Here is a 12,611-nt window from a genome sequence, read left to right as displayed (position 1 = left end):
AACTATTGGAGATTTGTTGGTGGAACTCACTCTGGTGGAGTGGAGAATGACATGGACCTTCCTATTGTGTTGGGTATTCCTCAAGGGAGCTGGCATCAAGTTGGCATGATCTGATGTGATCTCCACTGCTGATCCTGGGGAGGAGCATGTCCTGTGTGGGCACTACACTATCTAGCGGAACCATGCCAACAAAGCAAAGTGCCAATTGCCTCCTGTCTGCCATGTCTGGAGCAAATATTGGATAAGCACATGGATGGTGATGGGATAGTGTAGGGGGATGGGCTTAGATTAGTTCACAGGTTGGTGCAACATCGAGGACTAAAGGGCCTATTCTAATTTGTATTATTCTATGTTCCATGGAGGTCAAAGCCACTGGGCCATAGTCATAAAGGCACGTTGCATGTGCTTTCTTATGTACTGGGATGATTGTGGTCTTCTTGAAGCAGGTGGGGACTTCAGCTTGTAGGAGGGAAGAGGTTGAAGATATCGGTGAATACCTCCGCCAGCTGGTCCACACAGGATCTTGACTGCTCGTCTTGGGACTCAATCTGGGCCCATCGCTTTCCTGGGGTCGATTCCCAGGAAGACTGATCTGACATCTGCAGTGGTGATAGTGGGCACAGGTGTGTCTGGGCTGTTGGGGCAGGTGACACCGCACTGCTGGCATTCTGCTCAAAACTGGGCATGGAAAGCAGTCTTTTACACATTCCCCATCAAAACAATGAAAATTTAGAAATTGTTTCTGTCTTCTTCCCTCTGCTCTCAGTTGCTCTGTGTCTTGGTGAGGTATTGCTGCAAGAGAGCTGGCCTCCCAGATTTTGTCCAAACAGTCAGTCTTCACGTAAGAGAAGAATAATCATGTTTGGTTTTGGAGATTTCAGGTCAGGAACACTGTATAGCACCGTATATTTGTCTCAGTTAAGATCAGTTAATTAAGTCCAGGTCAAGGATTCAAACTAAACCCAGACCATCCTGATCCCCATGGTTTAGTTCCACACCAGAAAGCATAGTTTGTAATTGAGCCATCAATAAAATACTGTGTAGGTTATTTTATAACGTTTCCATTATGGAGGATGTGAAAAAATGTCTAATACTTAGGCAGTTGCAGCCAAAGTTGATATGGTACCAGCAATAGGGTTCCAAAGAAGTTCAGAAAATTTCTTATTAGATAGGAACGTCTCTAGACCCCTGACATGACCAGGGGCTAAAGAACTGAGCAGTAGAGACAAGGCAGGTTCCATCGTGTTCCAGATGGCTTTTATAGGTCTGTATTCTTTGGATCTGACCAGAAAGTGCAACAGAATATCTATAATAATGCTCACTGTAGATCACATGAGACTAGTGTGTTAAACTGTAAGTAGTGTGTTGTTGGCTATTAATAAACTGTATAGCCTGAGAAACCAATGAATAAAACTAGCCTTTTATCTAAATAAAATTAGTGACATCTGAAGCCAATTTATTTCATTACCACAAGAAAAATGACTGCTGTTATATATATTTTTGCTTATTACTATAATGATTTTGTTACAGTTAGTGGGGGTCACTGAAATCCCAAGAAAAAGAATGTAGGTAAAATGGCACTTGGTCACAGCAGGCTCAAATGTTCAATTCAATACAGCATCCAATGTGGTGGCTATTTGAGACACTGCAAAATAATGGTATACATAAACTCCATGCCACAAAATTAAAACGTGGCCTAAAGCAGCTGTCTGTGCACTTCAAAAACCAGATGTTAATGAATAGGCTTCTGTGGTATAGTGGTCTCCAGTTAACAACATATCTGTGCTAATCCTAGTTCTGATCCAAAGAAGAATAAAATACCAGTATATATCCACTCAGAGCCCATTTATTCCCTTTGTAAGGGACTCCTGGTCCCATTTTAAAGAACTCCAGCACTTATAAAATTCCGACTTGTGTAAAATATTGCAAAATGAATAATTAATACGTTATGTCCAACCGATCTGCTGACAAATATTTAAAAACTATGGGTTGAATCTTATGTTTCATTGGCAAAGTCCAAGTTCTATCAAGTTTTTTTGTAGGGTTTCTCGCTTAGGAAGTTCTCTTGCCATATCACACCACCCAGCTCATTATTTATCCAGTCTATGTCTGATTTCTGTCCCATTTTACTATGCGCTGTAACTGAAACAACTCACTATTCCAGAATTCACTGCCTTCTCTTACTCTCATGCCTTCTTTAGAACCTGGCTTGTTTAAATATCCTTAATGTGGCAGAGTTAACTACATTGGCAGGCACACCCTTACCACTCTCTGAGTAAAGATGAAGTTCAATGCAGATAATCATGAAGTGCTTTGAAAGGCTGTTCATAGGCCACATCAACTCCCAATCTCCAGCCCGCCTCAATCCTTCAATGTAACAGGTCCACAGTGGATACCATTTCCCTACACCTGGACTCAACTCTGGAACATCTGGACAACAGGGACACCTATGTCAGACTCCTGCTCATTGTCTACAGCTCCACCTCCAACACCACTATACCCTCCAGATTGATCTCAAAATACCAAGACCTAGGTCTCAACTCCACCCTCTGCAACTGGATCCTCAGCTTCCTGACCTACAGACCACAATCAGTGAAGATAGACAACTGCACCTCCTCCACGATAACGCTCAACACTGGATCCCCCCAAGGATGTGCCCTCAGCCCCCTAGTGTACTCCTTGTACACCCAGGATTGTGTAGCCAAATTCCAAATGAACACAGTCTACAAGTTTACTGACAGCACCCCTGTGGTAGGATAGATATCTAACAATGACAAGTCAGAAAATAGAAAGGAGATAGGGGGCTTGGTGGAGTGGTGCAGTGAGAACAACCTCTTTCTCAAGGTCGGCAAATTGAAGAACTGATCATTGACTTCCGGAAGAAAGGAGGAGAACACACCTCCATCTACATCAACAAAGCAGAGGTTGAGACGGTTGAGAGTGTCAAGTTCCTTGGAGAGGCAATAACTGACAACCTATGCTAGATTTCCCATGTAAATGTGATGGTCAGGAAGGCCCAGCAATGCCTCTTCTTCCTCTGGCAGCTCAGGAAATTTGGCACATCCATACTGATCCTCACCAACTTTACAGATTTACTATTGAAAGCATAGTGTCTGGGTGCATAACAGCCTGGTACGGCAATTGCTCTCCCCAGTACCGTAAGAAACTACAAAAGGTAGTATGCTCTGCCCAGACCATCACAGAAGCCAACCATTAATCCATGAACTCCATTTACACGGCTCTTTGCCCGGAAAGGCTGCCAACATCATCAAAGACCTTTACCACCCTGGTAATGCTTTCCTCCTGCCTCTTCCATCAGACAGAAGATACAGAATCTTGAGTATATGCATCAACAGGGTCAGGAACTGCTTCTTCCCGGCCATTATTAGACTGATGAATGGACTTTCTAACTTCAAATAATGCTGATCTTGCTCATGTTGATCTTGCCTAGCACATGCCCTGTACAACATAACCTGTAAGCCTCTGTCTAAGATTTTTTCCAATGTATGATCTGTATGTCCATGCTTACAATGATCTGCCTGTACTTCTTGTAAACAAAGCTTTTCACTGTACTTGGGCACACATGGCAATAAATAAATCAAATCAAATCAAATCAAACTTACTTACTATACCTTACCTTTGTTGTTGCTGATGGGCCTTTTCCTTAAGCCATGACAGCCTTCATCATCATAGTATTTCGAGAATGGTGTTAGAACAGAATTCTGTGTTATTGGTGCAACAACCAAGAAGGAACTGTTGCATAAGACAATTTGTACCTGAAAGGATAGCCAACATGATAAGATAAACTCCACCTTCAAGGTATAAAGCATCATACTTAGGATGAGCTAACCACTTTGAAGGGGGCTTCCTGTTTCGGTTTGTCTCTGTGTTATAGTTCCCGTGCTAGGTCATTACAGCTAATAGTAAATAAAAACCAAAAGGACTGCGGATGCTGTGAATCAGAAACAAAAACAGAAGATGCTGAAAAAGCTCAGCAGGTCTGGCAGCATCTGTGAAGAGAAATCAGAGTTAACATGGGTCTGGTGACCCTACCTTTTTGCAGATGTCACCAGACCTGCTGATCTTTTTCAGCAACTTCTGCTTTTGTTCTTATAGTAACGTGCACTTACTCTTAGGTTGAGCCCACTGTTTCACAAGAGATAATTATGTATCTCAGGTGCAATATAACTAGCTATTAAGTACTATGAACTAAACTTTTGCTGATTATCAAGATTGAGCCTATTTTCTGGTAATGACTTGTGGGCATCCTTCCCCACTTGGTATTAATAACTAAGACTAAAACTAATAAGAAGGCTTGTTGGCAGGTTATCTACCCGAGGCAGCTCAGATAACTCTGTCGACACAACTGTACACCATTATACCAGTGGTGGCAGCAGTAGATAGCACTATCATGTATGCCCAAATTGGATTCGTATGTGACTTGGAAAGAGACTTGAAGTTAGTGCTATTTTGATGAGCTTGCTCTTATGGACATAAGGAAAGCATGAAGCCAGAAATACCATTTGCCTACACAGGTAAGCCGATACTTTTATAATTCATCTAAAAATTAACACACACCCAAAATCTGAACCTGAATTTTCACTTTCCCAATACTGGATGATTCTGTTGTGTACTTCCAGCATAATTCTTTATATTTCTCCTTAAGATTTCCAACCCTTCTGTTTCTGTTAAAGTTCCACCTCCAATTTATGCAACGTGGAACTTTATCAATTCCTTTAACTGAGGTAAAACATTATGTGCAAAAGAAAATGTGCCCATTCTGATTTGTTATTTCTCTCAGAAATGTTGAGATCGAGCAAACATGAAGGGTACCTGTATGTATTGATATTTGATTTTGAAATCTAAAATTGCAATAGCATTTTTGAAATCAAGAAATAGTTGCAAAAGTTTGCGTGCCTCCAATTTAAGCAGAATTGCCAGCCCCATGAAAACGTTTGTGGAAGCATTTTGGTTAAAATGCTGTGACTGCAGTGTTTCAATACATATGGTTGAACTATGCATTGGGCTACATCTGACAACCATCAGCCTATGAAATATGCACCACTTCCTTTGCCCTTCTTTTTCCAAGTGGTATTCAATTACTTTTCTTTTCCAAGTGACAGGCTGAAGAGCTGGAAAAAATAAGTTTATTCAATGAATGTTAAACATTGTGGGCGGAGGCGGGAGGCATGGGGAGAGTTGTGCTAGATTCTGGAGTAGTCTTGTGAATGGCTGGAGAGCTCGTGTGCAAATCGCAGCTCCCAGTCTCATGCCGGAGTTGAAGTTTTATTTGCAAAGGAGTTCAACACAAAAAACTTGGCATTTCTGGAGAAACCACGGGAGGATTGCATTTCCTGATTGGCTACATCACTGGGGAATGGCCTTTGACCTACTGTTTGATTTATGGCCTGGGGTGCACTCCAAAAACAAAATTAACATACATTAAAAGAAAATAAATAAAATGGAACAGCTGAAATATAACCACATCACTGCGATTTTTTTTTCAAATGAAAACCCTCCTTGACGATATTAGATGTCAAAATCATCAAAGTTGTCTGAATATGTATTATTGTCCAAAGATCTATTTTCATTGTGTTTTTTCTGAAATATGCCATACTTTCATTCTAATTTCTATGCAAAAAAAAAGTTGCTGAGGGCTGAACTGAGAAAGCTGGAGAGGGTCCACAATGAAAGCTGATAGTGTAAGTTACAGAAAGCACCAATGGTAAAAAGGTTGGTTCCAGAGGGCCCTCAGATTGAGGCCAGATTTTGCCATCTCAGCTCATTGTAGAGGTCCAATAGTTAATTACTTTCAGATGGTTTGAATGCTCTTGTGAAACAAACCAGAGAACAAAATGAAATGAGCTTCTCCTATGCCTCAACTTGCATCCTCTCGTGTAGAACTGAGCCACTTCTGTTAGGGATGACCCTGCTGTGTTAGCTGGCTTGGATACTTTAGAAAAACTTCTATGTCAGAGCAGGACAATGTAGCTTCATGTGTGAATAAATGTTGCATTACTGAGAGGTGGGGTGGTTCCCCCGTTCATCTGCTGTTACTTTGATGAAAGACCTACAAAAAAAATCTCTTTGAAACTCCCCCGGTGTTTTTGCTGATATTCCCCAAAAGATTGAAAGAGCCCCCAGAAGATTGAGAGAGCCCCCACCATGGACATTAATGTCTTCATCCAAAATTGACTTTCTGGAGTATGCTGGTGACTGCAACATTGGGAGGTATACCATCCTCTCCAATGCTGTTTGTGAGGCCATGCATCACCCAGTTGGCTGATGAAAGGACAAATGTAGACTCTAAAATATTGTTATTTGTCCATATGAACTGTGGGTTCGCCTGAGGGTGTGAAACAGCAACATCTTGTTCTTATAAAGTGCCTTTAATGTAGAATGACATCCTGATACATTTCACAGTCATAGAACAAATGGATGCCAAAGCAGCGATCACTCACTAACGAGAATGATTATCCACCTAGGAAATTCTGTGTCACTGTTCATGGGTTCTGTGGATCCATGTGTGGCTGATAAGTGGGTAATATTGGGAAGGATGATGTAAAGTTTGGTCATAAAATTTCCTCAAGAAAGAGCATGAATGAACAAATTCCATTTAGTGGGCCTGAGACAGCTCAAGACAGAGCCAACAATGTATGGCCAGAGGCCAGAGATGGTGAAATGGAAAATTCTAATAGAATTGTAAGTCTGGGGAGGGAGCGAGATGGGGAGGAACAAGGTCACGAGGAGGATTTAAAACTAATGTCTAATGTGAGGTAAGGGTTGGTTGGATGTGTGAAATGATTAAAAATGGAAGACTGCATCCTAATCCTTTGAGAATATGAGTGCTTCCAATTTATGACAAAGTTTGGTGCATCTACTCTGGAGAAGTAGCTCTGTCATTATAATGTATTGATGAGATTCTGTTCCTTAGTTTTGGCAGCCATTTGACCATAATGTCCACAGGCCGGGTTTTCCAGAGTTCAAGAAATCTGGAAGCTAAAGAGAGACATACACTGTTGGATCCAGCATTGATTGTGAGCCAAAAGTAGCAGGACTGGCTGTTTTTCTAAAACTTTAAAACAAATCTTCTTTTATGAATGCTCACTCTCAATGATCTCTATCACCATACCTTGTGATCTATAGTTATCCTCCTCCATGATCTTTCCCTCCCTCCTTGCTGCCACACTTTGAGCAATTGCCCCACACCATTGCCTATTGGGCTTTTTGACTGCTAATGACTAAGCACAGCATATCAGGGTCACTGACTTCTACTGATAGTTTTCCTGTCCTGCAGCCAATCACCCTCTCAAACTGATTGGGTTCTACACTGGGAGACAGGGTAAAACATTCTAAGGAGGTTCAGCAATTAAATTCAATACAATCTCGGCTTTCTTACTATTTTCAGAGTCTCCCTGTCTCCACTGTTAATTATTTCTTTTAGTGAAGAAAATCAGTCTCCTTTATTTATCCTAGCCAGTACGTGACTGTAATCGTACACCAGAATGGTTGTGAGTTCACTGCTGCGCCAGATATTGCATGTGACTCTTGTCAGTTAATCTCCACATCAACCCTTTGAAAGAAATCTGACAGCACTGGAGAAATGGGGAGTCCTGGAGATTTCATCAGCACTCATGCGATCATGTGTCTTCATATTACTGTGCCAAGGTGCAGCTTATATTGGAGGAAGAAGAGGGGCCAAGGGAGATCTTTGTTGGATGGGATACTCGAGAATTATAATTGAAAGGTAACCAAGCAAAGGTAACTCAACAATGCTTGGCAATGGAGGAGAGGTGTTGAAGGTCAATGGTTTGATTGACAACATCAAGGGCAACAGTTAATGTGAAATACACCACGATCACAGCCATTTGTGATTTTAATTAGTGATGTTCCAGCACTGAAGCAGAGCAGAGACCAGTTTGGACAAATTCAAACATAGATTACAGGAAAGATGAGCAACAACATGTTTAAACCTTTTTTGTGTGAGAAAGCTAGGGCAATCACTTGCAAGGGATCTAGACTGGATTGTTTGAACAAGATAATGTTGGCAGTTTTGAAAAGGAGGACAGCACTGAGGCAGATAAATTGGTGACTACGACAGGTACAAGTGGAGCTTGGATCATTAACATTTTCGTGGGAACAAAAGGAAGAGTTAGGTCTCAGGGAGAAGGTTAACTGGAAAAGGATAGAGTGAATGCAAACTAGAAGTGAAACTAGAGACAAAAGTGTAACATCAGGGCTAGGACAAATGTAGGCCTACATGGACATTTCGTTTGGAAAAGTTTGAGGGGAAGGTAATAGTAAGTATTCTTCCTCAGGAGAAAGTGAGGACTGCAGATGCTGGAGATCAGAGCTGAAAATGTGTTGCTGGAAAAGCACAGCAGGTCAGGCAGCATCCAAGGAACAAGAGAATCGATGTTTCGGGCATGAGCCCTGAGTTCCCATGGGTTACCCAACTGGGAAATCTGCCATGATCCCGAGGTATAATGAGGCTCATGTATATCATGATGACATAACCAATCACACGACTCTGACATCCAGAAGAGACGAAACACCAGTCGAGAATTGACGTATGGTTTAGAAACCACAATAAAAAAGCTGTATTTGATAACGTACTATGTACAGACAAAAAAGGAGTATTACAGCACATGAGGAGTTGAAGACACTAGCGCTAAAGAGCAAGAAACCTCAGAGAGTGTATGTGTCGAGATACACTAGATCTGTATCTCAGTTTGCCAGTAGTATTGGTTGAAGGCATATAATAAAGCAATCAAATTGATTGTGCATCCCAGTTGAGTGCTGGGAAATAAGGGGTCAAAATCAGCTCCAGATTACCTTTATCACTTCAAAGCTTTCATAGGGTATAAATGAAGCTGAAAATAGTTATGGAGATGACTCTTACCATTGTAGTTCTGATGACATCACCATCATCCTGTTATATTTCTCTCTGCACAGATGCAGCCAGGCCTGATGAGCATATCCAGCATTTTTTGTTGTTACTGGCAAGTAGTTGGTGTTTATGGAATGAAATTGCAGAGAGCTGAGCTGGAGAGACACTTGGAGCATAAGGGAAATTTATCCAAGAAAAAAAATTGGCAACTCCCATCCTTGCGAATATACATTAAGTAAGTTTTTCCTTTGCTGACTGTTTGCAATGTATTCTTGACCAAGGGCAACTTTACAAACTACAGAAGAGACTCTGTATAGCTTCTATTTGTTTACTTCAGATTTGCTGTCATTTTCATAATAAAACCTAATCTCTAGTTCAAATGGTTTGAGGTAGGTGTAGTAGGGCGTAGACAGTGAAACAATTTGCATTTACGCATTTCAATATATGAAGATCTGATAATACAGTCATCATTGTTCTGTGCATAGAATAGATAACTTTGCAAAACTGATGTGTTATTTCTGATATGATAAGACATAATTGCATTTCACATCTTTGAGCTATTTCCCTGATACATTCCGACTCAAGTGTACTAAATAAAAGGCAAACAGTGTTTTGCAAAAAAGCCCACAGCATTAAGTACTTTAGCTGAAAAATTCTATTGAATTCCCACTTACTTAAATCACTTGATCAGTAAATACACTCATTAGGATTTATCTTTCAATCAAAGCTGTTGTGCACTCTGATCCTACTTCTGATTTTCTTTTAGTTTGGTGGTGAATTACAGGTGCTGATTATAATTCAGTCCGATCTCAGTCATGGTAATGAAACTTGTTCAGAATCATTCCATCCAATGACCAACCAGGTCATACCCTCTACCTGTGTTCACCTATCCCCACTTCACCACCCTGCCCTCACCTACTCCTTTATCTGCAGCTCCCCCCCACACCCATCCCCAATCCTGAAGAAGGGTTACACCCACAACGTTGACTTCTGCACCTCCTGATGCTGCCTGGCTTGCTGTGTTCTTCCAGCCTCCTGCTTGTCTACTATGGTAATGAAACTTCTAGGAGAATCTGAAATGCTTTAGGGTTACTCTCAAGGTATCTCAAAAGTGATTAGAAATCTCTCATGTTTGTGACTGTGCAAAAAGGCTCATCAAGAAACCATCAAATATAACAAGAAGTGTTCTGAAGAACAGTCACTGGATCTGAAACATTTGCTCTGCTTTCTCTCTACAGATGCTGTCAAACCTGTTGAGTTTTTCCAGTGATTTCTGATTTTGTTTATAGTAAGAAACTTCCCTATGAAAGTCAAAGCCTTAGAGGAAAGCACCGAACTCCAAACTCACCTACGCGATATTTCAAGCACCATCTTCCTTGCGTGGATATGAGTCATCCTCGATCCTGTGGGATTTCCTAAGAGAAAATTAACTGCCCAGTCCTCATTGAACTGTAAAGGCTATTCAACTGTGACAGCCTCATTGCTGAGCTGTTCTTAGAAAGAAGAACATTTATTGGAATAAAAGATTTCTTGCTGTTTTACAGAATTTGACTCAGAGTCACGCAACGATTTGTTATGTTAAAGAGATTGGATTTGAGGAACATTGCAAAAAAAAATGAACATAGAAGAAGTGGCATTCAGGGAAAAAAAATGTTATTGAGTCATAGAATCAGAGATGTACAGATTGGAAATAGACCCTTTGGTCCAACTTGTCTAGGCTGACCAGACATTCTAACCTAATCTAGTCCCACCTGCCTGCACTTGACCCATATTCCTCTAAACCCTTCCTATTCATATACCCATTCAGATGCCTTTTAAATGTTGTAATTGTACCAGCCTCCACCACTTCCTCTGGCAGCTCATTCCATACACACCCCACCCTCTGTGTGAAAAAACCCACTCCAGGGAAAAGGCCTTGACTATTTACCCTATCCATGCCCCTCATGATTTTATAAACCTCTATAAAGTCACCTCTCAGCCTTTGACTCTCCAGGGAAAACAGCCCCAGCCTATCCAGCCTCTCCCTATAGCTCAAATCCTCCAACTCTGGCAACATCCTTGTAAATCTTTTCTGAACCCTTTCAAGTTTCACAACATCCTTCCAGTTGGTCAAAGCTTTTGCTTTGAAATGGCTTCATAACCAAAATAAATTGAGGATAAGCAAGAAGCAAGAGGATTACTGACAGAGGGAGCTAATGGAGCTAATTCATGATGCCAAGTGAAGGCGTTCCTCAATGTTGAGGCCAGAAGAAGCATTTTCCAACTAAGTCCCGAACTTTGAGATGAGATGTTTTACTAGTGAACAACAAGTGGCCTATTAATGAGGATTATCGCTCACCATCTCGCTCATTATTACTCCATTTTTCATCATTAATGTGCACTCTCCTATTCTGGCAGAAACTAGACACTGTGAAATCCTGACATGAAAGTTGGGGTGGTGACTCCAGCTCCTTTAGACCTCTATCTTGGACAGCCGACACCAACATCCCAAGACATGCTCCTTGGGGAACTAGTGGAATCATCCCATGTCCTCAGACACTGACATCGAACATGTGCCAACTTCTCTGCATCATCATGCACATCTATGAACCACTTGCAGTACAGTTCTCCACTACAGTGCCTTACTTTGGAGCGCATTGGCATCTCTCATTGCAGTGTTGCAGTGACTCATAGATTTGACCAATCTGCATCTCAGGTCTGTTCATTTCTTCTCTTAGCATTCACTCAATTTACACCTACTTTGAGGCTCACAGGACCCCTGCCTTGCCTTAGACCATAAGACCTCAAGATGTGAGAGCAGGAATAAACCATTCAGCCCATGAGTCTGCTCCCCTATTTGATCATGGCTGATATGTTTCTGTTCTCCATTCTCCTACAAATCCAGGCAGTTAGTCACCTGGTCAGCAGTGATCACTCATGAGACTATCGCCTCATCACCTGATGAAGGGCTTATGCCTGAAACATTGACTCTCCTGCTCCTCAGATGCTGCCTGACCTGCTGTGCTTTTCCAGTGCCACATTTTTCGAATCTGACTCTCCAGCATCTGCAGTCCTCACTTTCTCCTACTTCGTTATGGGCTGGACACCCAGTGATACCTTTAGTGAATCATAACTTTTAAAACAACATATGTGGTTTTATTTTACAGATCAAAGCAATAGATGACTCCCTGAGAGTGCGAATATCTTATTTCCCATTGGGAAGGAGGAGCTTCTCAGAATCATTGTGGTCTTTCTGTGGTTGATAGAAAGATGCAGAAAAGATACTGTAGCAAAGGGCTGATCATTGAGCTTGTTGTTGTCCCTACACCGATTAAAACCTTCAGGATGGATCTTCTGAATAAGAAATAGGGCCAAACCATTGGGCTATTAGAGATGGCTACAGTATGAAGCCACATTTGCAGATCAACACCAACACAGGTGAAGCCAATGCTATGGCTACAATCAGTCAGTTAAAAATCACACAACACCAGGTTATAGTCCAACAGGTTCATTTGAAAATCCAAGCATTCGGAGCACTGCTCCTTTGTCAGTAAGTAGTGGGCAGGGTCATAGGACACAGAACTTTACTCTAAATTCAGTGCCCTATGATCCTGTCCCACTAGTTACCTGACAAAGGAGCAGCGTTCCGAAAGTTTGTACTTTTAAATAAACCTGCTGGACTATAACTTCGTGTTGTGAGATCCATCTACCTATCGCTTTCCAAGCTACCTTCCCTCCAGCC

At 41.5% G+C, this 12,611-nt stretch overlaps 1 long non-coding RNA gene across 1 annotated transcript; it reads left to right on the top strand.

Moving 5' to 3' along the window:
- The first annotated feature begins 4,391 nt into the window (after positions 1–4,391).
- LOC140482591 (uncharacterized) lies at positions 4,392–10,526 on the top strand. The gene is made up of 3 exons (XR_011961755.1): positions 4,392–4,535; positions 8,956–9,125; positions 10,129–10,526. It is a non-coding gene; the product is annotated as an uncharacterized lncRNA (long non-coding RNA).
- Positions 10,527–12,611: the final 2,085 nt, after the last annotated feature.

The sequence above is a fragment of the Chiloscyllium punctatum genome, chromosome 11 (assembly GCF_047496795.1).
Source record: "Chiloscyllium punctatum isolate Juve2018m chromosome 11, sChiPun1.3, whole genome shotgun sequence".
Classification (NCBI taxonomy): Eukaryota; Metazoa; Chordata; class Chondrichthyes; order Orectolobiformes; family Hemiscylliidae; genus Chiloscyllium; species Chiloscyllium punctatum.
This window is presented reverse-complemented; position numbering and strand designations above follow the sequence as displayed.